The sequence below is a fragment of the Mesocricetus auratus genome, unplaced genomic scaffold, assembly GCF_017639785.1.
Source record: "Mesocricetus auratus isolate SY011 unplaced genomic scaffold, BCM_Maur_2.0 Super-Scaffold_100006, whole genome shotgun sequence".
NCBI classification, from domain to species: domain Eukaryota; kingdom Metazoa; phylum Chordata; class Mammalia; order Rodentia; family Cricetidae; genus Mesocricetus; species Mesocricetus auratus.
The window spans coordinates 105,805,430-105,832,883 of NW_024429190.1; the positions used below are offsets into that span (position 1 = coordinate 105,805,430).

The 27,454-nt window shown below is 54.7% G+C and overlaps 1 protein-coding gene across 1 annotated transcript in view; it reads right to left on the reverse strand.

Moving 5' to 3' along the window:
• The window catches only part of Zmiz1 (zinc finger MIZ-type containing 1), a 203,144-nt gene that overhangs the window by 104,505 nt on the left and 71,185 nt on the right, over window positions 1-27,454 (reverse strand). Inside the window, 1 exon segment of the mRNA XM_040747861.1 lies at window positions 21,149-21,228. The gene's annotated coding sequence lies outside the window, so the exon portion shown is untranslated.

The window sequence follows — 27,454 nt, forward strand, 5'->3', positions numbered from 1 at the left end:
CCACGCCCATATTACAAGGTGACCGAGGTACTTAGCCCCTTGACTCTGGCCTTGGTGGGAAGAGAGGCCTGGATGGGATGACTTCTAAGGAATCCTCTAGATTTAAAACTTAGGGGTAGGTCAGAGAATGATAAGATGGAATAAAAAATGACACGGAACCTCTGACTTCTGGAACCCTAAAATGCAAACGAGGCAGGGGAGCTGCCCAGACCCCTGCTGGTTATGCCCAGCATGAGGCTGAACCCTGGAGGCAGGGTACCCCACAGGCTTTCTGGAGGAGGACCAAGGGCTAAGACATGGGGTAGGCAGGAAGGGAAGGCCTGCTCTATATATGAAAACACAAAGCTCAGGGGATGCTTTGGCTAATGCTGGCTGAGCAACCTGGCAAGTGCTGGGGGAAGGGGGGTCTTTGTTAAAGGAGAAGGTGCCCGAATGAAAACATTCTGGGCTCTCACTATTCACCGTCTTTTAATTAACATGCCCTGTGGCCTTGCATGATCCCCTGCTTCCGCTTAGCCTTCTGAAAATCCCGAAGCCCATTTCTGACCTGTGATTTCCCATCGCCTTACGTCTCTATAAGCGGTGTTTTAGCTTAAGTGGCAGTTGCATATTAATTACAAAGTTAATTATGTGCTGTGTAATCATGCTGTAATTCATTAGTTTACTCTACATTCTGAGAGCCTCGTGCTAATAGCATGGGCTGACAGGGCTTCAGGAGGATCCATGCAAACCTAGATTGAGGTGCAAAGACCCGGAGACCCCAAGATACTTCCTCAGGCTCTTCTGCTATGGGTCTGCGCCTGGTTCAGAGCTTCACGTGGCTGAAGTCGGGGACCCTTGCTGGCCATTTGATGGTCACGCTTCCTGGAGCACACACTGTCTGAAAATCTGAAGGAGGAAAACCCAGTGTTTGCTTCTCCGGAAGTTCAGGGACAGGAAAGGATTTATTTAAAATTATGGTAAGGGGAGTCACTTGTAGGTGACAGACTAACTCTGCAGATCACCAAAACAAAGTGGTCCTTGGAGCTTAGGTCACATGACAGGCTAAGGTGGGACATCAAGTCCCAGCAGAAGTGGAGGTGGGGGAGACCCAGGCTCTACGGGGAAGGGTTTGATTGCTGTTTGGAGGAAGGGCTCTTCGTATCTTCACTCTCTTCGGCTGAACCCTAACCTAAAAGCCTCTAATAACCTTCTAGCTAGTCTGGTTCTCTCTGTTTGCTTCCCTGTTTCATTTAGTCTCCACTCAGCAGTTCACAAGGAGAACAATGGGTCCGGCATCCTCGCAGAGATAGGTGTGGCAGCACCCACCTTTAATCCCAGTGCTGAGGAGGCAGAGGTAGGCGGGTCTCTGAGTTGGGAGGCCAGCCTGGTCTAAAAAATATGAGTTCCAGGACAGTCAGGGTTGTTACGCAGAGACACCTTGTCTCAAAACAAAACAAAACAAAACACCAACCAACCAACAAACAAACAAAACAAAACAAAAAATAAAACAAAAATCACCCCCTCCCCTGCAAAAAAACAAAAAAAAATCTCCTTAAAGGCTCTGGTAGTGTCACCATGGACTCAGGTCCATCTGTGACCTGGGTGGGTAGACCTCAGGGGAGACAGGCTTCACAGCTTACCAGCTCTGGAGTTGTTTCTGGCTATCCTTTCTTACAGCCTGCTTGGTGCTGCCGGCTGCTGAAGAATCTTAGTGACCCTCCGATGACTTTTGAAAGTCTATGTGAGTCAAGGCAGGCCAGGCCTGCCCTCCCCCTCCAGCTCTGCAAATCTGCAGGTCAGGTTTCAAACCCCTGTTGCAGGAGGGGGACAAAAACCAAAGCTGTGACCTGCCCAGGACATAGCAATCTGGTGGCCAAGACCCTCTGTTTTCCAAATATAAAGCTGCTTGTTTATTTTTTCTGACAGCTGAAGGGGAGAAAGAGGTGGAAGGCCTTTCCCTTCTGGCTCCAGTCAACAAGAGCAGAGAAAGGCTCAGAACCCCAGCTGGCAGGAGAGGAAGATAAATAAGAAAAAAAACAAAACACACGTCCTTGCACTACAATGGAATGTTTTAAAGAGAGGTGGAAGACGCAAGGTCAGGGGCAGATCTCATTTTCTGGCATCTCGGGTGGTGAGCAGCTCAGGGAGGAGGAGGCGGGATGCTGTCTCCTGCCCGGGTGCTTTACAGGGCAATCGGTTTTGGAGGCGGGGGGGGGGCAGGGAGGAGGTGCATCTTAACAGCTAAAGTGTCGATGTTGATTTCCCTTCCTGGGAATACTGGTTTCCCTGGTAACAGAAAAGTCTGGCCTCCAAAGTTCGGACAGGGAGACTAGGCTTGGCCTGGGATGCTCCCGACAATTACCTGAGGCCAAGGCTTCACTGTCCTGCTTGTCCCAGCAGTGAGCTGGGAGAGAGAAAGGGAGAGGCATAAAAATGCCAGCACTGCAAAAATATAGCCACTACTCCCCCTCTCCCCCCCACCCCGACCCTGGTACTTGTGCAAGCGGCTACTCATCCCTAGATTCACCGCTTTCCACGGCTTTATGGCTGAGCAGGTAAAAAATGCCAGAAGCAGCTTGGAGGCAAGCCCATGTTGACAGCACCTGTGGACCCCAGGAGGCAGTAAAGGTGCAGGAATGGGGGGAGGCAGCAGTGGGCCATTAAGCTCTGACACAGTGACAGAGAGGACCTGCATGGGAGCAGGGCGGGCCTCATTTTCTCTCTATGCTTGCCTACAGTTGCTCCTAGATGTCCCAGATTTAAAGCTCACCCTCCCCTCCCCCGCAGGGAGAAATATTACAAGGTCTGGCCTGAGAAGACGCCATCCGTGCATCAGGTGCTGGAGGATATTGAGGAGCCCCTGACGGTATTTGCAGAGCACTTATCCTGAGGCCACCACCGAGCACTGGGCTAAGTGCTTGACATGCGGTATCTCATTTAACATGCTCTCCAGCTGCCCGGCAAGGCAGGAACAATTATCCGTCACTGGAGGGAGTGGAGGGATTATATGACCTGTCCAAGGCCACCCAGTAAGTGCATGGCACAGGCGTGACTCACACCTGCCCCTCTCCAAGGCCCATTCTCACGGGAAAGGAAAGGAGAATTGGGACAGGAGAGACAAGGTGGCTTTCTTCCCCCCTCGGTGAAGGGGAGACAGATGTCCCTGGACTTTCTCCTTGGATTCCCCTTCCCTAAACATTCTGCACGCTGCCCTTCCACAGGAAGGCAGGCCACAGAGCAGAGACACCTGGAGGCCTCAGGACAGGCCCCAGTCCCTGAGCCCACCTCCAGCAGACACAGCAATGGCTGCCACATCCAAAGGGCCTCTGACTGCATCTTTCATGGTCACTCACGATCCTGCCACCGGACGGCTCAGAAGGGGCTGGGGGCTCAGAGGGGAGCAATTGATGATGACAGTCAAGCCTTCCCAAAGCTCTCCCTGTGTATCCTGTGCCGTTCTTAAGCATTCTATACATCGTGCTTCATTTTGTTCTTTCAACCATGCTGTGAAGTAATAGCATAAGTAGCCTCATTTCAGAAATGGAGAAACTGAGGCAGGGAACTTTGAAAGTCACAGAGCCAAGAGCACACAGCCAGTAAGCCAAGAGTTGAATGGAAGTTCACACATGAGTCATCCTGCATCTCCGGTTCTGGGACCTTGTTAGGATGTGTGGCAGTCGGGAACTCTTGTGTCTTCCCTCCACAGGGCCCCACTCCCTTAAGAAGTCCTCGTTGTGCTCCCCTGTGTGCTCATGAGCGCCTCCGGCTTATGCTGCGTGGAAGACGTGTGTGCCCCTGATTTATAACCATCAGAGAAAACAGAATTGCAAATCTCACCCACAAATCTTCCTTATCAAGATGCTTACAACAAGCAGACACGTCATGAATTCCCAAGAACAGGCAGGCCTCCCCCCCACCACCCCCCCTTAGCCTCGGTTCTCTCCAGTTCCCTGCTCCCTGGGCCAGGGGGAGTCATAGGTTGGCTCCGCGATGTCCCTCTGGCTGCCAGCAGAAGGCCAGCTCGCACACGCAGGAAGTGGCAGTCCATCAGAAATGCTGGCTCCCCGGTGGTGTAGTCTGGGAGAGCTCTGAGGGTCGCTTCTGGCTGCCCTGCCCTCACTGTTCACTCAGATGGAGAACAGGGCCTTAAGTACCGACAGCCGGAGGAGCGAAGACCCCCCCCCCTTCCCCCAGCCGAACAAGCATTGCAGTCAGCTAGCAGTAAGGAGCAGGTAGTGGCTCCGCTCTTCTGACATTACCCACAGGACACATGGTTGAGGACCCAAGAGTCTCTTACAGGACTTGGGTCCCAGATTTGAGCGCAGGGGTTTGACTCGAGAGAGGTCCAGTGCTCAGAACTATTCCGCCGTGTTCCTTGCTTCCTGGGTTCTTCAAGTCCTCAAGCCCCTACCTCTGGCACACGTGTTTTGCCTGAATCCTTTTGGAGGGGCTGGGTCACCTCACAGGTGTGTAGCCCTACCCTACTTTGTACACGACGGACCAGTGGGAGATTTTTCTGGTCGCACTGAGTGGGGTTCATATTGTCTCCTCCATGCTCGCCCTCCATCCCTGAGACCAGAGAGTGTAAGGAGGAGCACAATCGAGATTACGTAAACCAGTCAGGCACAGGCTTTCCCCAGCATCTCGGGATGCCAAGTGGCCAGCATGAGGCTGCCCACCGGGCAACCAGGGGGCCCAATCTTGACTCTACTCCGACCTGCTATATACTATATATATATATATATATATATATATATATATATATATATATATATACCCTTCCTAAGTTTTGCCTTTGTGTATGTGTGTGTGTGTATATACAGATGTGTAGATGTGTATTTGAACAGATGACCAGATGTGCGTGGGGTTTTTTTTTTTAATGTGGGTTCCTGGAATCTGAATTCAGGTCCTCAGGCTTTCATGGCGAGGGCTTTACTGACTGAGTCACTTTCCAGGCAGAGTCCTGTCCATTTTGAATCTGGAAAATCTGAAGCCAGGCTTGTCCTCGGGCTCAGTGAGAGAATTAAATCATGAGAGTAAAGCGGCGACTTGACCTTCAAGGAGAGGCGTGAATACACACACACACACACACACACACACACACACACAGGAGAGGGAGGGAGGGGGGAGGGAGGGAGGGAGAGATTCCTTAACTAGACCCAAACAAGCACCACTCCCAGCCCTCTTCCTGTGAGGTGTATTTCTCTGGCATTACACCAGGGTCCTGGTTCCTCCTCCCTAAGATGCTCTAAGCCCCAAACCTATAATCCCCAGCTGGGAAAATGACAGGCTTGCCCAACAACCACCCTCCAACGGCCTGTGGGTGGGGAGCCAGGCTGTAGCCCTGGTGTTAACTAGGAGGAAGGCCCAGGATACACAGCCATGGAGTCATGGGAGGTCAATAGCAGGGGAAAAAGCCATGGGGAATGGGGATTGTGGGGAGAGGGAAGATGATAGACTAGGCCCAGGGAGGTTCAGCAAAGACTCTGCACTCTCGATCTGAGGCTAAGGGAAGGAGCTTGGCCAAGAAGGATCAAGGCGCAGGTCTCAAGACTCTTGAGGCAGGGCGGCCAGACCCCTGGGGCACAGTTAAATGCACTGATTTCTGGCCTGTCCCAGGTGACCCTAGATGGGCCCCCAGAGTTTGCATTTGAGAACAGCCTCTGGGATGGGTTTGCAACTTGCTTGGGAACCCTGAGTGGCCTCTCTGCAGTCCTTCCCTTCCATATACTCCACTTGGCAGACGGGCGGGGCATCTATAGGCCATCCACTCTGATTCTGGCACCCCCCCAAAACTATTTCCTTAGAAGTAATATGCCCATTTGAGAATTGGGCCACAGCACTGCCCCCATTGCTAGGGGTCAGAGAAAAGAAATCAGGCCTAAATAACCCACAATGGTTCTTCCCCACCAGGAAAGGCCACTAAAGAAACCTGGTACTGTCAGAGATAGCTCCTCCATCCTGTCCTGGTAGGCATGCTGTCACCAGCCCTAGAGGAGGTTGGCTCTGGATCCAAGACCATGGGGGTGTCTTGGCCCATCACAATGGGTACTAAGGGGCTGGCTTGGAAAAGTAATGTCCCATTTCAGGCTGTGCTGCCCTGATCTCCCATCTGCCCCCCCCCACACACAGTTGCCCTGGACAAATCATTTCCCTTCCAAGCCTCATTAAAGTTAACAAAGTAAGAGGCAGAACACAGAGGTGGGGGCTTGAGTTACTCTATGGGTTCAAGACTGGAGTAGAAGCTGGGCTGTGAGAGCAGTGGTGTGTGTGTGTGCAAGGGGGCCTGGCCTGGTCAAGGTGTCAGCACCGGGGTTCTTGGTGGTTCTCTCTGATGTCACTGCCTTACGGGCACAGTCCCTGGAAGCAAGGCTTTGGTGGTGCTCCCAGTGCGTGGATCACATGGGAGGAACATCTAAGGCTTCCCGGTAAGACGAAACGGCGTTGATGGCTTGGGGTTCCTCTAGAGGAACAGCTGGAGTTATTTAGGGGAGGAAGGGCTACTGCTGGTCACCTTTGAGTTAGGCTGAGCCCAGGATGGTAGGACAGGGCTTATCTGGGTGTGACTATTTATGGGATGCAAGGGCGGGTGCATCCAGGCCCCAGGCAGGGGACCGCCCTGATGTGCTCCAGGATACTCGGCTCTGGAAGGGTGAGGGTCAGGGTCAGGGGACAGACTAGCTGAAGCCTACATCTGAGAAGCCACCTCACAGCCACCATTACCTGTCTTGTGCTATTCACACCCGGAGAGCCAGCCTCCTAGGACAGTTATGCTGGAGACTTCCCGAGCTTTCATAATCCGTCACTGGTGCTGAGGTGGTACTCGGGAGGCTAGTGGGGCCGCTGGGCTGCTCTCCGCTGGGAAGCAGGCCCACTGAGCAGCGGCTCTGGCTCTGGGTACTGGCCTGCCACCACCCTGGCACCCTTCCACGAAAGGGACAGGAGCGAGGGGCAAGCTAGGGAAGGGTGCCGCTGTCTTCTTAGCCCCCCCCCACACCCCGCCAATCCCCATGTGAGACTGTTGATTGGAAGCCAGGGGCCTCAAAAGAGGGCGGGTGGCATAAATGACAATTGTTCCCGTGGCCTGCCCACCCGATGTGCCTGCTCACCCGCTGCCCGGTCCCCACTTGCTTCGGTCTCACCAGCCCCTTCCCTGCCCCCTTGCTGGCCTGAGATGGCTGTTGCCATAGCAACCCTGCTCATTCAATCCGAGGATAATGAAGCCAATGTGTTTTTCATTCCCATGAGCTGGAGAGCAGGAGCAGCGTGTCGGGGGTAGGGGCGGTGGTGGTGGTGGTGGGGGGTGTTTCCTCTCCCACCCCCCTCCTTCCCGGGGAAGAGACAGCAGGTGGGGCCTGACTAGCCGAGGGTCAGACGCCGGCTTGTGAGAAAGGGGCAGACCTTGAAGCCACCAAGCTCTCAGTCCACCATGGCAAGCATGGGCTGGGCAATGCCAGCTGGGATGGCAAGTCCTTCCTGCCAACAGTCAGATGAGAAGCAGCTTGGTGCCACAAAGAGCAAGTGGGTGTAGGAGCCAGGCAGAACAGGGCTCTGCTTCTAGCTGTGCGACCTCAGGCCGCTTTGTTCACTTCTCTGGTCTCTCCTGGGTACAACCGAGTCCCCCAAACTCTTTTTTTGGGTCCCACCCTCATTGTCGAACCTTCTGTAGCCCTCAGAGATTCCATCCCTGTCTTTCAGAAGCTTGGAGCTGAGGCTGGCAAGCCACACATGGCGGCACAGGCCTGTAATCTGGACACTCGGAAGCTGAGACAGTAGGACTGCTAAGAGTTCAGGGGCTACCCTGGGCTATATATATACTGACTCTGGGTCCAGCTTGGGTTATATAACAAGACCGTCTTTTAAAAACAAAAACAAACAAAAAACCCAACCTAACAACAAACAAAACCCATCAATCTGTCAAAATAATTCTGACTTATTGCTACCTGTAACTATCTCTTTAGGCTGCTACTGGGGGGGGGGGGATGAACCCAGTAGGCTTTTCTTCTCCATCCACGTATCTCTGATCCCCAGCTCACAGACAGCAATGTTTAGGAAGTTTTCCCGCGAAGACTCAGTAGTCAGCTGCTCTGACACCCCTTGCCTTCTTCTGACTCCGGGCCTGCCCATTCCTCAGGAAGGGAAACTGAGGCCCAAGCAATGCTGGCCTGGCCAGCAGGTAGGCCTGTCTAGAAGGAGTGGAGCCATACCAGGAATCTGTAGCCCACATTCAACACCCTTCCAGCCTCCCCAGCCTTCTGCAAGGCAAGAAGCCAAAAGTACTCCTGCAGAGCCTGGCCTGTCTCCCCCATAACTCAATCACCTGGGAGGCCAGTGGCCCTCTGCCTAGCCAGGCTGACAGATGAGGGGGAGGGAGAGGAAGCTTGCCAGGGAGCCAGTGGGGGTAGGGAGGCCAAGGTGGAAAAAAAAATCAGAGCAGGGTTTGAAAAATGAAGAAATAAACCTGCCAGGAGGGAGACAGCCTCAATCTGTCCTCCATAAAGCTGTCTTAGGGCCACCAAGGACGTCGGCGGGTGGAGGGGACCAGAGACGGCTCCTCCTGGGACCTCTGCTGCCCCACAGCTCAGCTGGCCTCCAGTTCTGGCTTGGTGAGAATCTCAAAGAGGGGGTTGACTGGGCTTCTAGGGTGGAATGGGGCAGGTGTTGGGGGAGTCCTGAGTCCTTTCTTTGTCTAACATTTGCATATAGTAGGCACTCAGCATTTTGGTTTCTGGACCAAGTGAGTGAAGGATGGCATGGTCACAGAGCCTGGGCACAGCCTAGTGGTCTCTAGGGGCTCCCCCCCACTTACTGCCCAGCAACCTGGTGTCAAACTGCAAAGCAGAACCTCTTGGTACCTAGCACCTGGGACCAAACAAAATCCACCCTCTCTAAGAAGCGTCTCTGCAGGGTGGGACACCTCCTCGTGGCATCCTTGGCCGCGACCATCCAGTCTGGGCAGGGGTAAACTCACTGTCAAGTAAGGGGGAGCACCCTGGCCTGCCCTCAGCCCCTCCATCGGGCAGCGAAGACGCCCGGCTCCTGGAAACAGTAAGTGGCCCCCCAAAATCTGCTCATGACGTTAAGACCAAAAGGATCTTAGCGATCAGAGACAGGCAGCCGGGCAAGAAGATTTCCTCCAGCAGGGTTGGGAACAGTTCTGCTTTTCACCCGTCACTTCTGTGACTTCTAGACTGGCCACAAGCAACGGGCATTACTGGGGGGGGGGGGGACGGGGACGGGGACGGGGGACAGGACTCTCTACTCAAACCGAAAATGAAGAAGTTGCTCCCACTAAATGCTGCCAACCGCCAACCCCCTGCGTTTGTGGGATAAAGTCAAAGGAGATTCAAGTTGCATCAGGCGGTGAATGGCGCGCAGGGGCTCTTTCTCCGAGATGGCGGGCTCGGAGCAGGTAACTTCTTGCCTTTGCTGTGCGGACATCGGTCATGTTCGTTCTGTGGCGCCACCCGACCCCCCCCCCCCACCTTTTCGCTTCACAGGCTGCGTGTGAAGAAGGATTAAGGGGTTTTGGCATGCTGGATCTAAACTACAAGTAAGGCCCAGGGAGCTTCTTCTACTGAGTGGGCCACTGTTGGGATGGAGGGCGGCTGAGGTCCTTCCCAGTCAGGGTGGAGGAGTCTGGCCCTGACTCAGGAGGTTGGGGACAGCTGAAGAGCCACACTGTTTACAGTGGAAACAGCCTTGGAGCAGGCTCACTTTTCCACTGTTTTTGTGGCACTGCTGTGGTGGGGGCAGGGGGAAGGGGGGCGGGGCAGGGCTTCCTGAGAGCGGGGAGGGGCCAGCTTGCCAAGGCCACAGCCCAGCCCTGTGTTGTCCTCCCTCCAGCAGGAAATAGCATGTTTTCATTTCACATATCCCGGTAGGTAGGCAGTGTGCACAGGCTGGGCTTGCACACGGGATTCAGGGACCCGGCAGCTCCAGCCATGGGTACCCAACCCATGACGTGCCACTAGCAGCTGAGGACACTCAAGACCACTCCACGGGTTGCAATCCGGACTGGCAGATTCCCTGTCGAGTGGCAATGTCCTAGCCTCATGACAACAGCAACAACGCCAGCTGACCAGCACATACTTGCAACAGGCCAGACATGGCAGCCTCAATGCCCAGGAACAGGAGAGAAGGGTTCCGTCGTCTCCTGGAGGATGTCCTTGTTCGATCATGATCCCGGAGAGCCGGCTCCAGGCCCTCACACATTGCCTTCCTTAGGAGAGCAGGTGCAGACGGGAGCTATGCCAGGCGCAGGCCAGGGCTACTGCAAGGGCTCAGTTTTTCTCAGACAAACCCTTGCCAGGCCCAATGCAGAAGACATGGGATGGCTGCCCTGACCCTTAACATCTCCAGAATCCTACACTTGTGCGACATTCTACGCTTGTGCTGAATGGGCCCTGCACCGTCCTGGCATCCCATCTCCGGTGAACAGTTTGAACACGCCAACCCTCACCCTCGCTGGACTTGCATCTTAAGAGTCAGGCTTGCAAAGAGGACGGACGACTCTGCTATGGAAGGGATCTCCAACATGATGTCCTCCCGTGGAAACTCAGGGAGAAATGGCCTCTTGTTCTCCTACTCACCAAACTTGCACTGGCTCCCCACTTGCCCAGCAAGCAAAGGTGTGCCCAGAGGGCCTTGTCCCACGACACGCCTCCTACAAGCCTTTCCGGAGCTCCATGTCGAGTGCTCAGCTGCGGGGCTAGCTTTGGCTTTCCTCCCGATGTCTCATGATTACTTTTCTGTCCCTGTCACAGGAGCTATGGGTGCAAGGCAGCCCCTGGGGCTGACTCACTTAGTTTCAGCAGCTGTAGCAGCAAACTGGGTGTGTTAACTATCCCAGAAGATGCCAAGAAGGCTCCCATCTGGGCGGCCCGTGCCACGGCTGATGGCATGGGACATGCTGGCCATTTTTGGCATTCCTGGCTGCCTGGGTCTACTGGATGTGGAGGTGCCAATTTTCCCTCTCCATATGGTCTGAGAATGTGAGCCCAGGTCCTCTATAGACAACACTGCTGTGAACCTCCAAGCAGTCCCCTGTCATCTTGATGGCTGGCAGGGATCTCTGCCTCTGCAAAGCTTGGAGTGACTCCCTATGCCTACAGTCAAGGCCGAGGGCTCAGGCTCGAAAGTCAGCTGGGGTCAATTCACGCTCTGGCCCCGCCTTTCGGTGGGTGTGTGGCATAGGTGGAGTACTTAGCCTATCAGTTCCTTAGTTTACAAACAATTTGTGGTTGTTGTTTAGTTTCCTAAAGCAAAATCTTGCTATATAGCCCTGTTGGCCTCACGCTTGAGGTGATTCTGGTTTGGTGTCAGGGATGCAGGTGCGCGCACCACCATTCCAGGCTTAAAACAAATGTCCACACGGTTTAAAATAGATGGTGCATGCAAGGTAATTGGATCGAGTATTAATTAAAACAACTACCAGTAAGGCTTGCCTAACGCACACCACACAGCCTTAAGTAGTCACATGCATACCACACGGACACCATGATTAACAGCAAAAGATTGGGCCTTAAATTTGGGTCCAGTGGCCAGGCAGTGGTGGTGCGTCCCTTTAATCCCAGCACTCGGATCTCTGTGAGTTCAAGGCCAGCCTGATCTACAAAGTGAGTTCCAGGATAACCAGGGCTACAAAGACAAACCCCAACTCAAAAAAACAAAAACAAACAAACAAGAATTTGGGTTCAGTGGCCCTGGATAAGTCACTTGCTCTCACTATTTAGCCATCAAGGCAGATTCTTATATTCTTTTGGTTGTGGGCCTAGCCTTTAATGGCTGAGCCATCTCTCCAGCCCGGCAGATTCTTGAAATTCTTCCTTATCCCTAACCCCCTCCCCCACCCCCCATGCATCGGATTATCTGGGCTGTCCTCTGGCCCTGCGGCCTTTTATCTGTTTCCACAGGTGCCCATACCACTTCCCTCACTTTCACAGCCTAAAGGCCTCCGATGGATGAAGGAAGACTGAGCACTAGTCAGCTCATTTTGGGGGCAGAGCCGGGAGAGCTGGGAAAAACACACAGTCTGGTGTCAGCATCTCCCCGTCTGGCCCTAAGCACCTGAATTATCACACTGCCCAGGATTCAGTGTGATAAGGGGCTTGTTTCCAGGAAGAGAACTACAGGTAGGCAGCTTTGTACCAGTTGGAGAAGTACAGGAAGGCAGTATGTAAAGACTAATAATGGGACCTTATTGACTGCTTGATTGATTGATTGACTGATTGATTGATTGATTGACTGATTGATTGACAGGTCTCATGTAGCCCAGGTTGGCCTCAAACTCCTACACCAGATAACAGATGATGATACCAGCTTTTAAGTATCTGTGCCCCCTCCCCCTTTCCAGAAACAGATGGAAGCATATGCAGAAATCCACAACTAACCAATGGGCCAAGCTCCTGGAGCACAATTGAAGTGAGGGAGGAGCGATAATACGAACAAAGGAGTCAAGAGCATGATGGGGAAACCCACAGAATCAGCTGACCTGAGCTAGCGAGAGATCACTGACTCAGCTCTGACAAATGGGGAACCTGCACAAGACCAAACTAGACACCCTTAATATAGATGACAATGGTGTGACTGGCAGTGGGTCCAAGATCTAACACTAATGCACACACTGACTTAGTGGAGCCCATTCTATATGGAGAGATACCATGCCCAGCATAGACACAAGGGTGTGTGTGGGGGGGTGGAGAGGTGCCTTGGTCCTGCCTCAACGAGATGGGACAGACTTAGTAGATTTCCTAAGAGGCCTTACCCTCTCTGTGGTGCAGATGGGAGGAGGGAAGGGGAACTGGGATTGGAATGCAAAAAATAAATTAAAAAAAAAAGAGTCTGTGCCCAATTCAGATTTGTTTCCAAAACCCTGCTCGAGGATCCTGCACTACATTTCAGCATCGAGGGCTAGAGGAGATGACTGTGGCTTAGGGTTCCATAGCTTAGCTCAGTTTTCTCATCTGTAAAGGAGGGAGGACTCTAATCCTCACCTGCCATGGGCTGTCTGGGTGGGGAGGGATGATGTCATCACTGTTTCCATCACTAATGACTACCCTCTCAGGGATCAACGACCCTGTACTCTGCTTGCTGCGATGAAAGTGGTTTTTCTCTTGTACTAGAGCCTGAAGGGTGAGTGAGTGTCTCTGGGTCACCAGACACTGTGTACAAATCAACCCAGAGAGGCTGCCACCACCCTGAAGAAGCCAAGCTCTGGGCATCTCGTCTCCCTTGAGCCTCTTAGCCAGGGAGGGTGATTTGAGCCTGCAGGAGGGTGATGCTGTAGCCAGGGAGGACGGCTCCAGCAGCCACTGCCTACCCTCAGCTCCCATGAACTATGCTGAACTGCCCTTTGGCTCTGCCCCTGTCGCCTAGGCTGGCTTCATACCTCATAGCTCTGCTGCCTCCGGGTCTGGCTTTTCAGATTCTTCGTGGATACCCCAGTGTACGCTCTGTACCGTTTACCCCACCAGCACTTACGCCACGTCTACTGTAAGCTGCTCTTTCCCGCTGCACACAACTGTGCGAAGAACAAGCCACACAAACAATTGGTTTCAGGGCACACTGCAGGTGGACAGTTCGGTGGAGACGGATTGGCCGTGCAGAGGTCAGGTGTTGGTCCCACACCGGGTAACTAGGCTGGGGCTCCCGCCCAGAAATGAGCCATAGTCACCCATGAGGCCCCACACCCAAGGCTGGCTCTGTTAAGCAGGATGCTGGTGGTCAGAGGCGCTCTGCCCTCTCTTCTGAGTTAACGGCATCACCAGGCCTTGACATCATCCTTAGGTGGAATGACGCATGTCAGTCTCAGCACCAAAACATTTCTTCTCTGTCACTTGAAGGGGTATAGCCACCTACCAGAACAGGGTCAGCCTTTCCACACTGACCTACGTACGGACTCCCTGGAGCAACAGCAGAGGTTAGAATGAGGACCGCCCCCCCCACTGTCCTCATGCCTGAGGATTCTTGGTGAGCCTCCATGATGGCTGCTCCAGCTGGGCCCAGGGATAGGGGCTCAGGAGGGGGCTGCTGATGTGCCAGGGTCCTGCATCTGGGGCTGGCAGAAAGCCACTGAACCCAATGTTCTGTGACCAAAGGGAATGGGACTGAAAGCTAAGCCTGCCTCCGCGATCCTGGTGGGGACACCTGACGGTCAGGAAACTTTCTGAGCAGAACAGTGCTGACAGAGCACAAAAGATGTTGGTTTCTTAGCACAAAAGTACAGCCACGGGTAGGAACAGGTCTTGCCCATAATTTCCCAGTGGATCCTCGTGGTCTCTGGGCCGGCCATTGAGATGGCCTAGTGGGGATGTCCCGGTCGCCGCGCAAGTACAAGCATGAGGACCTGAGTTCAGATCCCCAGCGCCCACCTAAGAAGGCAGGCACAGTGGTGTACGCTTGTAAACCCAGCCCTGAGCTAGGAGAGAGGGGCTGCCATTTAAGCTCCCGGAGCCAACCAGCCTACGAAAACTGTCAGAGTCCTGGGTTCAGAGACAGGGCTTGCTTCAGAACATGGGTGGAGAGTGACTGAGGAAAACACTTGGAGCCGACCCCCAATTTCCACGCACATGCACGTGTAGACACACTCGAATTGCGTATGTATACACACATACACACACACACACACACACACACACACACACACACACACGCTCAACAGCAGCGCACAGAATCCAGCTCCAAGAGACAGCCCAAGAGTTTGCATTTAATCCGAAGTCTGTGGTGGCCCCCTGAAGGCTGGCAGGCTGGGAAAGTGCTGCTAACATACCCAGGTGTCAGCCTAAAACCCCCTGTTCACAAGACGGCTGGAGTGAGTGTGTGTGTATGTGTGCGTCTGCATGCGGGCGGGGGTGTGGTGGGGTGGGGTGGGGTGGGAGGAAAACAGTGTGTGTGTAGGACAGTGTCTTCCAAATGAGGAAACCTCACTGAGCGCTTCTGTCTGGTGGAGAGGCATCTCTGTTGGGGACAGGTGTCCACGGTCTTCGGTTTACAGAGGGGATGGATGCCTCCCAGTATTACTATGGGGATGGATGGGATGAGTGGGGAGCCCAAGACAGACAGACCACCCCATTCACACTGGCCTGGCTTCTAAGTGGCAAAGCCAGGATTTGAACCCGGCAGGTTTGTCTCTGTAACCCACACTTTAACCAGCTGTCACATCCTTTATTGCCCCCAAACCCAGAGGCAAAACTGGCATTGAGTGTTCCGGTGACCAAGCAGCCACTGGAGGGCCAGGTGATCCATATTAGCCCTCTTTTGAGGCCAGGTAGGACAAGCCACACAGGACGAAAGAACACCCACAAAGAGAAAGATAACCTACAAGTCTTCAGGTTCTGGCTCACCAGAGTTTTTTTCAGGGTCACGCCTTGTCACCCCAAAGCTTTTGGACACAGGAATGTGGTGACAGCAGAGTATACAGAACGGTGGCCCTCACTGGGAAGAAAGGCAGGGAGGAGGGGCTTCTCTGAGGGTCACTTTGGTCTAGACTGCCTCACAGAGAAGAATGGCCAAATGCAGGGGTACTGAAGGAGCATTCCACACAGATTATCAAACTGGATAGTCCCCCGTCCCCCCAGGCTCTGAACAAAGTGTCCAAAGACACTTTGGGGACACACGGCAGAGGGTTCCCTGACATCTGAGAGGAAAGATAAGTTCCTTTTACACAAACTTCAGAGGAAGAGACAATGCTGGAGGAGAGACACGGGTGTAAGGGATGATCCTCGAAAGACCCAGGGCCCCACTCTCTATGAAGCAGGCACCCTCTGGGCACAGTTACCTGGCAGCCGGAGCGAAGCAGGTGCCACTGGGGCTACACAGAGGTCACTGCCTTCTTCCTTCTCTTTGTACTGCCATAGAGCAGAACAGAGGGAATCCAGCCCTAGGAGGCAGGAGCTGGACAGGTGGATGTGTGCGTGCCCTGGACTACCAACACCGTTTGCTACAGAGTCCAAACACAGCCCCAGAACCCTTCTTGACCCAGGCCTGAGAGAGCTATACAGAAGGAGCCCGCTGCCATCCCTGGGAAACTGAGGACACATGGGTTTCCTGAGATCCCGTCAGCACCGGAGTGAGCCAGGAACGTGGCTCAGAGTGGTGACTGCCTTTGAGTCTCACGAGGCTAGAAGACCTGTCTCAAGGCCTGTCTACACCACACAGCAGAGGTTGAGGCCTGCCTCGCAGAGCAGGAGAAAATCTATACAAAAGGAACAGAGTAAAGGGCTTGGAGCTCAGCTTCATAGTAGAACCTGGGGGAAGACAGCGGACAGTTGGGTTGAAGGAACAGAAGCAAGGAAAAGCCAAGGGACCGGCGTTCAAGGGCTTTTTAGAAGCCGGGTCTGTGAGTCTCAGTGGGCAAGGAGGGGAAGGAGAGGGGGGTGGTTTCGGCTGGGCTCACACTGAGCAGTGAAAAGAGGCGGGCCCAGAGGAAGCCCTTTGGAGGGGAGTGAGCCAGCGCCTGAACCTTCATGACTCACCACACTGTCTGGGCAGTGGCCATCGGGAGAGCGGAGCAGAAATGGTGCCCACAGCCTGAGTGCAGTGGGAGGGGCTTGAGGGCATCTAAGAAGAAAATGGGCTCTGCTGCCAGTCTGACCTGGGAAATACCCCACCCGATGGAGAGCCACGCCTACCCCTCCCCACCACCTAGGCCAGCAGGGGCGGGCCCCTGACCCCAAGGAGTGAGTTCCCTTCTCCCCCTTTTTGGCTTTGGGAAGAAGTCTTCTATGACACCAGCATCCTCCACCCTTCCAGGAGCCTGAGAAGAGCCCTCGGAACACCTCTGCAGTTCAGAATGCTTTGCTCGTGTTGAGAGGCCTGGAGACCAGACGTGCTCCTTGCCTGGGAGGTCAAGCCTTGACTCTCTAAATTCCCTGTTTAGAAGCTGAAAGGGATAAGGGGCAAGACCAGAGGCATGGGGTCCATGCCTGTAATGGCTGTCCGTGGCAAGGAGGGCGGTCCCCACTTACCTGAGCTCACCGTGAGAGGTGGGACAGAAACCACCCAAGGTCTCCCCTCTAGGCATAGCTCATTTCTATCCCAAGCATTGCAGCCGTAATCCTGCTGGCCTCATCCACCTTGCTGACCTCAGGCTCATGCTTTCCCAGCTTTCCCTCTCCAGGCCTTAGTTCTTACCCCTAACTGCAAAATGAGGAAGCCAGACCCTCCAAGCCTGCACTGGCTGCTGTGCTCCCAGGAGCCACAGTGGTGGCTGAAGGGGGGAGAGAGAGAGAGAGAGAGAGAGAGAGAGAGAGAGAGAGAGAGAGAGAGAGAGAGAGAGAGAGAGAGAGAGGAGCTGTGCGTACTTAGCAAGTACACGCCAGATTGAGAAGACTCAACACGGAAAGCAGGCGAGAAACACCTGCCCCGTGAGCCCCATGGATTATCATCCCCGATACGCGATCAACGGGAAACAACGCGGCAGGTCCCACGGGGACAGGATGAGAGCGCAGGAGAGGAAGGGCCTGGACTTCAGAAGACAGAGAGCAAGAAGCTCAGGGAACCCCGCCCCACCCCCCGCCCGGAGGCAGAGGTCTAATTCCGCCTCACGCAGGAAACACATGGACTGAAGCAGGCACCTGTGCAGAATCAGGAAGGGGACACGACCAGGCAGGAACCACGGGGCGAAGTGCAGCATGGGAAGGCATTGTGAGGGGCGGTGGTGCTCTAGTCCAGGACTGGTCTGTGGTGTGACTAGGGAAGGAGATGGTGGCCAGAGGGTAGCAGCCACCATGACAGGGTAACTATGGCAGGTACACAGTAGGCACTTTCTGGAAGACACTAGCCACAGACTTTCCCGAGGGCAACCAGGCCACTGATGCTGCTAGGCCTGTAGATCTGTGGGAGCTCACCTTCCAGCTCCCTTTCCCTTGGGAGAGGACAGTTTATTTATTTATGAGCGCGCACGAGCGCGCGCGCGCGCGCGCGCGCACACACACACACACACACACACACACACACACACACACACTCCCTCCCACCAGACAGCCAGGGCCTGTACACCTCACTTCTAATTATAGCAAACATTTCAATAACGCTGCAGGGAAACGCTAGGCTTCCAAAGACCCTGCTAGTGGGTGTAGGCCCCTTGTCTTCATCTCTGGGCTAGGAGGTTCCGAGTGTCCGGCCTGGCAGGTACCAGCCTCCAGGGGGAGAGTATAGCGCAATCCCACCCCCAGACACACAGGCAATGCTGCCTCCTAGCCCCTGTGAATGGCAAAGCTGCCCCGTGGACCCATGCTGCACTTGCGCTGTGGCCCCCGGCCAGGAGCAACCCCTCTCCTGGTTCTGCAGGGCAGCTTCCTCAAATACCTGTTTCAAGGGAGAGACAGAACCCGACAAGCCAGGTCAAGACCGGCAGTTCAGGAGCCCAGGAGGTGCCAGCTCCCTGGGACTGGCTTAAGAAGGACAGAGCAGAGGAGCTGATGGGCGCCTGGCAAGGAGCAGCTCTGATGATAAAGGAGAGCAGAGACGTGAGGAGGGACTGGGCTCCGCTGGCCAGGCTGGGCAGCGTGGAGAGAGTGGCCATGCAAGGGAGGAGAAGGTCATGAGTGGCCGGTCGCTGGGCGAAGGAGAGCCAAGGGGAAAGGCGATGCAGTCACTGGGGGGGGGGGGTTGGGAGTAGGGCTGGGGTGGAGACAGAGACAGTGTCAAGTCACACCAGATCTGACCAGCAGGTGGGGCCTGGGTCTGAGACCCTACCTCCAAGACACAGACGCTATATTCCACCAATACCCAGTGCACAGCCTGCTCACCCCAGCCCAGCCTCAGGGTCTTAGGCCTCTCCTCCCACTCTGTTCAGTTCTGGTACCCAGGCCACAGGGTGAGCCCAGGCAGCATTGCTCCTGCCGGGGTGATCTTCCCGAGGCCCTTCTCCAGGGTCCACTGTGGGGAGAGTCATGTCCTCACTTAAGACACACGGGGATGTCCCTGGGACCCCACTCCGCACCCTGAATGCCCTGAATACCCCAACTCCAGATATCATGTCCTCTTTATAGCTCAGACTCCTAGAAGGTTGGAGCTGAAGATGCCAAGGGGCTCTGGCCCTCCTGGCCCAAAGTTGACCGAGCCAAACTGTGCTTCTGTCATTTAGAAAGTGACTGAAGGCATACATCACCCTGCTGTCACTCCATACCGTAGAACTATATAGCCTGTGCCACCATCTTCACTGATGTCAGCTGGTCTCTTCGTTCGGTAAGTATCCCTGGGGGCAGCCACAGCGTGCTAGGCCACAGCCACGAACACACTGGGCTCGTCAGCCTCTACCCTTAACCTACTTTACAGTGGCGAACCCCGAGTTCAGAGGGAGGCATCGACTTCCCAGGGTCACCTGAGCGGTAGCCAAGAACGAGACTTCTCCCTGCTGCAGGTGCTGACCGCAGCTCCTGGCTACCACCCCAACTCACTGTTTCTAGGACACAGAGGTATTGATTACCAGCCCTACCTTGGAAAGGGTTTCTTTTCTTTTCTTTTCTTTTTTTTTTTATCCACCAAGGCTTTCTGTTTCTCACTTTTTTTTTCCTAAAGAATAAACTTGAAGCCCATTCCCATGATTAATTACCAGCTGCCTAATGCTCTGCCACTGGCAATTTCTGGAAAGGGAATGAATTACCTTGAAAAACACCCGAAAAGAGAACCCACCGTGAAGGAGAGCCGGAAAGGTTACCTGGCAGTTAGCATGGATTCCTCTAGCCGGGCTGGACTGCTGGTAGGCACCATCCGGAGAGGGCAGCAATGTAGCTGGCCCTGTCAGAGAGGCGTGTGCAGCCTTGCCCCCTCCCCCCGCCCGGCAAGGCCCCTGGCTTCAGAGAGCAGTATGAGGAGGCTGAAGAAGGCAGAGGTGGAGGTGGCCACCCCTGCATCTATGAAGACCCCCTTCCTGGCCTCTGTCCTCTGACGTCACATGTTGCTTAATTCCTACAAGCCTCAGTTCAAATCCCACTCCGCCACTTCCAGCTCAATGAGTTTCTTCACCCCTCTGGGAAACGAGGTATTACACAAACCTCCCCTGGGGGGGGGTCTCATGGGGGAACGTGTGTGCTCCAGGAGCACACAACCCAGGTGCCGGCAGCAGAGCCACGATTTTAACACTGTCAGAGGTATCTAAGCATCCTAGCAGGCCTGTCTTGCCATGACTGTGATGCTCACGCTCATCCGGGGATAAGAGCACTCACTCTTGCTACAGGGATCTGACCCGCCTACAGTCTCACACCGGAGAAGCAGAAATCTGGGGTTCCCGCAGCAGATGGGGGCCACAGCACGGGATCCCCGGCTGTCCTGCTGCTTGCTGGCCCTGCCCCGGGACTCCTGGAACATCATACTCCATGGAAAAGCTTCAGGCGGCTAGGCAGGGATCTCTACTCTCCCAAAGTGGCTCAGGGCCATGGTGCCCCGAGACAAAGGGCTCTGGGCCAATGAGCATCTGCGTATGGCTTCTGAACCCTCTCTGGGTTGAAAGCCAAAGAGTAAATAGAGATTACACAGGTACCCTTGTGTGTAGAGCCAAGTGTGATCAACCCTGAAATGCCATCCTGGGATGAGACACACCGCCAGCCAGCTCTATCCTCATGCTTGGTCCGTCATTCTCAGGAGCTCTCTGAGGGGACCTAAGTTCTCCATCAGGCCAGGTGGTCTGTTTCTACCCTTCCTGGCACTGGCAGATCCTCAGAGGAAGGGGATAGTGGGACTTGTGGGGAGGGAGTCTCAGAATCACTGAGGAATTAGGCAGTATGCTATGTGCATCCTTCATAATGCCACTACCGCCTGACAGACAGTTAAAGCCAGGGTCAAGGTTCTGGTGGACCAGTGCCAGAGTCAGGCTCTGAAACCAGCAGTGCTCACCATGGCCGGCTGGTCATTCATGGCAGTGAGCATACCTCTTTGACATCCAGGCCACCTCCTGGGGCATTCTGTGCCCCACTGGGGACACCGTGCCAGGCCTGCCTCCCATCACCCTCCACTACATCTCGGCAGCTAACATCAAGACAGAGGCCATGTGGCAATGAGCTGTAGGGAGCGTTTCGTCAGGACACAACGGCATCCAGTAAAGGCGGTGGCACCGGGCCCCACCTCGAGGGCTGAGGAGGCCCAGTGTGGCTAACACAGACACAGGACCCCCACCCTGCCGCTCATCGGCTTCTGGGAGCTCTAAGTAGAAACGTGCACCTACCTCAGTGAGCCAAGAGTCACTAGTGTTCCTGCACTGGTCAGCAGCTCACAGGCTTCCCAATTCACTCAAGGTCCATCCTCCTGCAATGAGAAGGGACGGTTAGTGTGTCCAGCTCCTGCAGGGCCTGCGACGCTGATCACAATGCCACAAACTGTTATCAAAAGGAAAGCTTAACAGACAGAACAGACTGACAGAGAGGAGCACCAGGGGGTGTTGTGGGGGTGATGTAGGCAGGGCCAGACACCCCACTTCTGTAGACTTCAGTTTCCCTGTCAATGGATTCTCTGTCTGTCTGTCTGTCTGCCTGCCTGCCTCTGTCTTTCTCTCCCTCTGTTCCTAGAGGATCCAAGAGAAAGTGTTGACACTCACACCATTCACCCAACAAACATGGCATGAACAGAACCCCCGAGCTGTGACAGTGGTGGTGGCTGCTTCAACAGCTAAGAACGAAACGAGACACTACAAAACCCGAGTAGCACCTCGAGTAATCAACAGGCGCAGGGGCTGCCCCAGTGCGGCTCAAAGGGTGGAGTGGCCCCTTTAGGAAGGTGACGCTAATGGATGAACCAGGAAGGCAGACCATGCACGATTTCAGGGAACAGCGTCTTGGCAGAAGCAAAGATTCTGAATGGTAGGGGACGAAGTGTGGTACAGACAACTTGAGAATGGCAGGCATGGGGCTCAGGGGTTGCGGGGGAGAGTAGCAGTGGGCCGAACCAGCCGTGGAGGGGCAATGACCTTCATTCCAGTTTGGGAAGAGTCCCCATGGCTGCTGAGGGAGAAGAGTTTGGATGGGAAGGAGGTGGCAGGGAGACCAGTTAGGGGTTGCTCCAAGGTCTAAGATGCAGAGCAGCTCTGCATGTAACAGGGCAATGGGGCAAAGCTATCAACACTGGGTCGTCTCCAGGGAGCTCACAGGTACCCTGGAGGCTCTCTGGTACGGTGTGAGAGATGCGGACCCCAAGTTCTGGCTCTATGAAAGCAGTTCTGTGGCGGGAAGCAAGCATTGTGTTTCCTTGGGCCAGCACCGTTGCCTCTAAGTCCCAAGAATGCTGGCTACAGGGCGGCATGCCTCTCAGAGAAGAGAGGCCTGGCTCACGGTGGGACGCGTGGCCAGCTGCGCAGCCTGGATTATACTCCAGTCAAGCCCAGCTGCCAGAGACTCCTGAGCCCTGGGGTCTAGGGTACAGTCTCCAACCAGAAGAACCTTGTTCAAGCCCCCAGTTCACCCTCTTTCTAAGCATGTGTGCCCGGCATGCATCTCCCTGCATTAACTGTAGGGACATAGCCCCCACCCCTACCCAGGCTTAGAGATGCAGACGGCGTCACGTGGTGTGTAGAGGGTGTGGACCCTTGTCCACTAGTTGGGATATGAAATCACCCCAATGGGGGTCAGTGCAGGGCTCCATGCGGGCAGAGTCCTAGAGCCACCAGGCAAGACAATGGGTTACTTTGAGACTATAGACAGCCCTTGGGTTCTGTGGCTGCAATGTTCCACTTTACAGAGGAGGAAACTGAGGACCGGGCTCTCATCATAGACAGCGGTGACTGGGCTGGTGTGGAAGAGGAATGACCCGCCTGCCTCCTGCCACTCACAGCTCAGGCGTTTCCCGAAGTCTAAGTTGGCCGGCAGAGCCGCTGACAAAGAGAAAATGATTATTTTGGCAGTGGAGACAGAAGTCAGAGCCGGAAAGGCCTTGCTCACTTGGTGGGTGTTATCCAGGCCTTAAGGAGCAGCAACGCCTGCCAGGCCTGCCACTCAGGGTGCGTGGCCTTCGCACGGGCATCTTACTCAGCACGGACACATGTCCCCATCTCCTGCAGCCCTACTGCCTCAGTGTTGAACTTGTCAGAGGGGTAAACAGGCCAGAGAGGGAAGGGTGACAAGTGGAGGACACTGGAATGTGAGCTGTGGACAGTGTCCGGGGTGTGAGTCTGCGTTATATGTAAAGGCACCGGAGCAGGAGGCTGACACTGAGTCAGTGCTATGGGGTCATGATGGCTGGAATTAGCCTCAGAAAAAAGATGCTCTCTAATTTCTATGCAAGGCCCAGAGAAGTTCTCTAACTGCCCAAGGTCACACAGCTACTGCAGAGCTAATAAACGTTAACAGCCTGGCCCTTGGAAGTCACTCAGTAGCCCTGCTCAGAGCAAGTGGATCTGAGGCCCTCCTGCAGAAGGAGGCTCAGGTACCAGGAGTGACGCTGTGGACACAGAAGAGATACGGTGCCCAACCCACTCAGGCCTGTTAGTATCCTCTGCTATGGCTCTCAGCCTGCCTGAGTGAGGTGACTTGTCCTTGGCTGCTCCCAGACAGTACAAACCACAGGGTAAATAGCAGGTCTGAGAGGCACTGTTTTCTTCCTCAAAGGCCTTTGGTATCTTGGAGGGTTGTGGGCAGTAGGAGCTCACCCTGGTTTCCTGTGGATGGGGACCCTTGTAGGGTGGGATGAGGGGTGAGACTCCAACCACAAGGCAGCTTCCAGCAGTGACACAGAGAAGGCCTCACAGAGCCACGCCCATCTTGGGCATGAGTCCAAATCTCCAGAGGGGAATGCGGTTGCTGGAGGCTCCACCAGGGCTCCAGAACCAGCAGACAGACCCCGGTTGGTCTTGCATAAGGCAGAGATCACTTGGGTGCTGGGACTGTCCCAGGGCCAAGACAGATTCCCCCAACCATTGCCCATTTACCCTTCTTACCCCCTCCAGGAATCCCTAGGAAGAAGAAGTGGGGGTTGTTTTGATGGAGACCATGATCTGGATTGGAACCCTGGCCTGGCCTCTGTGGGTAGGGCTGGGATTAAGTCCCTGCTTTGCTACTGTTGAGTCACCTTGAGCAAATCACTCAGCCTCTCTGAGTCCTTCCTAAACAAGGGATAACTTTTCCTCTAGCTACTCACCTGCAAGGGAAGCTCCAGGCTGTTGTGGATCTTGGCTGAGGATGAGCATACCTAGACCAAGGGTAGCTAGACAACTCTTACAGTGTTTGGGCTATCTATTGTCAAGCCTGCAGTCCCGAGGGCTGGACCAGACATGAAGTGCTCACGAGGTGTGGAGGAAGAGTCCAGAGAATGGTGATGAGACACCTTTGGGGAGCACAGAAGTGCCTCTAGTCACAAGTGGCTTAGTAGGAGCAGAACCTTCATCACACGGGCACACCCATTCCCAGCTGACCTGGTACCAAGACCTGAACCCTGCCACCCCCACCCCCTAACCCTTAGTCCTTGACCTGGATAGAGCAGCTGGGCTAACCCTACTTTTGCAGAGCTGATACGGCAGAGGCTGGGGCAGGGAATGGGTCCCTTCTTGGGTCCACCCAAACTCTTCATGGGGACAGGGACTTCCTCACCTGAGAGATTTACTAAGACACACATTCCCTGAGGTGACCCTGAGCCCAGGCCCTGGTCTTGGTCTCTCGTTGGAGGCCCAGGCTGGCTCCAGAAACAAGGCAAATATTTACCCCAGATGGTTATCCAAACCTTATCTGAAGCTCTGCCTTCTGCATTCTTGGAATACATGTTCCCTGACCTCACCCTCACGGAGCTGTGGGTTGGGGATCTGGACTAGGACAGCTCAACTCAGGCTCCAGAGCTAGGGGAGCCAAGGTCTGCTGGAGCTGTCTCAAAACATTCCCCTAGGCACCCACAAGAGCTGCTCTGGGATGTTCTTGGAAAAGTGCACACTGGCGGGAACCATCCATAGGCCTACCACAGACATCCCACCAGTGGCTACTTCACCTAGAGAGGGGCATGGGGTGAGATCTGTGCTGATAGCACTGGAGCCTATGATTCAGGGTTAGTGACACCAGCCAGGAGCACAAACACACACACACACACACACACACACACACACACATGCATGCACAAACACACACACACACACACACACACACACACGCGCATGCATGCACGCATGCACACACGCATGCAGAGTGTGGACTAGTCTGCTACCACAAGGATCATCCTTCAACAACTCTACCAGCTCCGTTTCAGCCCTTAGCATGGTCCTGAGTCCCCTAATGGGAAGGTCCCAATTAGCAGACCTCAAAGTACCTCTGGCTAAAAGGAGCAGAATTTTGAGGCCCCCACCTCACGCTGCACTTCCAGTATCTCTGTCATTGCCCTGCGAACCCTGGTCATCCTCACTCCCCGAAGATCCACCTGAATAATGCTGCCGTCACAGAGATGTCCCACCCTGCCCAAGATCTTTCCAGAGCTTCCAGAACATTTGGTCTTCCTTTTTGTATAATTAGAACCAGGCAGTTATTTATATTTTGGGCCATGAAGGCCACAAGAAAGGACTTGGCTGCCCTCATTCCAGGCAGGGTGGAGTTGGATCCCCGGGGGTTGGAGGTGCTCAGCATCTCTGCTCCTGCTGCACCTCACTAGCCTCCGGGGGACAAGCAGGTGGGCTGGGGGCTCTGACTGGGAACTCACGGGCAGGGATGTCTGAGAATAATCATCAGGGGGCCTTTGGTCTAAGAACCGCTCCTCACAGATGCAACCAGCCCAGGGACACCTGCTGTCACGCTCTGTCCTGCATCAAAGCAGGTCCAGGTCCCTCTGGCCAGAGAGCCAGGGAAGGGGTGGGAACGCTGGACTGACTTGCAAACAGGTGACGACTGCAAACCAGGGGAGTTAACCTACCTCGCGGGCCCTCATAGATGCCTCTGAACATCAGAGGCTGCTGTTCCAGGCTGCTGTTCCTGGAGAAGTGAACATCGGCAGGAACCACATGCAGGAGAGGCACCCTGTGAAACTCAGGCTCACACCCCAGAGGCCATCAGAAACCCCAAAGACGGCGCAGAGATGGAGGAGGGTTGCTGAGACCCGGTTCTCACTTTCAACGCGGGAGCTGTCAGCTGGCTCCTAGGCACTGTCATTCACTCGTCCTGTCCCTCGGGCCACTTATTTCTTTCCTTTAACAAATGATCCTGGCTACCACATGCAGGAGGAGCTAAACAGAAGCAAAGGGAGGCAAGGTGGCGGCGGCGGAGCGGGGGAGCGGGAGAGGGGGCCTGGAGGCTCTTCTGCTGGACAGGGTGTTCCCATTTTGAGCTGAGGTGGGAAGGCAGGTGGATGGATGGTTCCAGGTTATCTTGGGGCATGGGAACAGGTAGAAGTGTGTGTGTGTGTGTGTTTTCACAGTACGTGCAAAGGGAATTGTATTGTGGACATTGGAACACGGTAAGGAAGTATACATTTGGAAACACAACACAAGTGTGTTTGTGTGTGTGTAGGGGAAGCAGGAGGGGGCAACTAAGGAGCCAGGGAAGCCAGTCTTGGTCCACAAATAAGCAGCCAGTCCTTCCATCAACGGCTGAAGGCCTGGATGAGCTGGCTTCATACCCGTAACTGGTACAGGACGTTCAAGAAGTTTGGGCACCGGAGACTGTATATTCCCTATGACCTCTCCACCCCGCCCATCCCCATACAATCATATTCCCAGCAAGGCATCCCTTGGGGACTCGGCGGCCGCATGTGCCTGGGAAGCCGTGGAGCACAGACTTACAAATTCCAGGCAAAGGAAAGCCTTGTTCTTACTACAGCTCTATCGTCACCCAGGCCTGGAAGGACTCCTGTCTATCCTGCGGCCTCAGTCTGCACGGCCCTGAGCCTGTTTTCCTCGGTGGTGTGACAAAGGGGAGACAAGGTGTTATAGGGTGACTCAGCCTTCCCTCCACAGGTGGCCAGCGGCGAGTCTGTAGGAGGCAGCTGAAGGACCAAAGGGGGAAAAAAAAAGGTCACTGCATTTCACACCACAGTGTGTCCGCAGGCGCTTCACCAGTTCAAACTCCCCTACCAGCACCTTGTTTGGTCAGGGCTGTACTCTGTGTCTGGCTTTTGCCTTTCACCTTTTCCTGACCTGGGTCAGCTTCCTCCCATTCCCTGAGGTTTCCAGCCGGCCAACTGCTAGGGAAGAGGGATGAGGCCCGGATGGCTGGATGAACTCTAGGAGAATAGCACTCGGCAGGTGGTGGGCCGGCCGAGGAGGACAACCCTGACCTGCTTTACCAGGTATGGCCACAAAGTAGCTAGGCTTGCCTTCCTGGGTGCCCGGGGCCCAGCCCTGGATGGTGCCGGTGTGTTTCAGCCTCTGATCTTCCTGCAACAATTATGGGTGCGTTGTCAGCTCACCCATCCGCGAGTCAGGGCACACCCAGAGCGGCTTGCCTCTCTGTCCTGGAGGCGCTGATGCTCCCTCAGAGCATGCCAGCCAGGTCTCCTTGCAGACTTGAATCTGGGATTCCCCTAGTTCTTTCAGAAGGGGAGGCCAGCATCCCGACTCTTCGGTTGGATTGTTGGG